We start from the raw sequence: 1,275 nt of genomic DNA on the forward strand, positions 1-1,275 counted from the left end.
CCTTGGGAGGGGAACAACAGCTGGAAACGGCTGCTAATACCCCGTAGGCTGAGGAGCAGAAGGAGGAATCCGCCCGGTGAGGGGCTTGCGTCTGATTAGCTAGTTGGTGAGGCAATAGCTTACCAAGGTGATGATCAGCCACACTGGGACTGAGATGCGGGCCAAACTCCCACGGGAGGTAGTAGTGGGGATCTCTCTATTGACATCTTAGAGAGTCCATTCCTTGCAAGCAACATAAGCCCATGCCCCGCTTCCTTACTCTTCGGGCAAGCAACTTTTTTTTTTTTGCCCTCTCTCCTGTCGTAGAGTACCCTATGATTTAAAATAGAACAGAGATAAAGGATCCCAGCACAAGGAAACACCTTTTTAGTTGTCTTAATAACTGGATCAGATTGAAGAATCCGATTTTAAACGAGGCAAACAAAAAAGGAGGAAAAACCACTTAATAAATGAAATTGCTAAAGGAAAAAGGATTTTCCTTGAACTGTTTGATAGTTATCCAATTTGGGTTTCTTTCTATATAGTGTAAATATATGACACCTGACCTAACTCAATCCCAAAAGCTAGCTCATGAGGGAAGGTTTGTCCAAGTTCATATAAGGAGACCAATTTCTCATCCCTGTACCGATGTAGGACTTCTTAACACTCCCCGCACACCCAGACCTTAACTAGAGCGTGAACACTTATAAATGGGGGCCCAACATCGATGAACAACAAATTAAGATAGGCTTGGCTCTAATACCATGTAAAAATATGACACCTGGGCCTAACTCAACCCCCAAAACTAGCTCATGAGGGGAAGTTTGTCCAAGTCCATATAAGGAGACCAATTTCCCATCCCTCTACCGATGTGGGACTTCTTAACATACAGAATAGAAAACTATTGATACGTCTGATGGAAATGAAATCTGTCAATAGTAACATAGTCACACTACATCAATTAAAACAAAAAAATAAATCAAAATAAATGAAAGTCAAGTACTCTTCTTCACATTCTACATTACATACACTTTTTTTCCGAGAATGATGGGAATCCCACTCATAATACTTTCATTAAGTTTCTAGATATGTAAATTTTATTGGAATAAATTGAAGATTCTATATCCAAATTTATACTGAACATTAATTAGTTTGATCCTCGTACTCCGAATAAAGCCACATAAATAAAATCACGGGGAGTAATTTTTTTTAAAAAAAATAGCTATGGAACCTACTATAAATAAAGAAAAAAGGGGAGGGGGGGGGGGGGGTTTGGGGGCCATAAAACTTTTGGCC

General features: G+C 40.0%; 1 protein-coding gene across 1 annotated transcript in view; it reads left to right on the forward strand.

Moving 5' to 3' along the window:
- The window catches only part of LOC102584561 (uncharacterized), a 7,326-nt gene that overhangs the window by 2,955 nt on the left and 3,096 nt on the right, over positions 1–1,275 (forward strand). The gene's annotated exons all lie outside the window — the stretch shown is intronic.

Source organism: Solanum tuberosum, unplaced genomic scaffold (genome assembly GCF_000226075.1).
Source record: "Solanum tuberosum cultivar DM 1-3 516 R44 unplaced genomic scaffold, SolTub_3.0 scf00020, whole genome shotgun sequence".
Classification (NCBI taxonomy): Eukaryota; Viridiplantae; Streptophyta; class Magnoliopsida; order Solanales; family Solanaceae; genus Solanum; species Solanum tuberosum.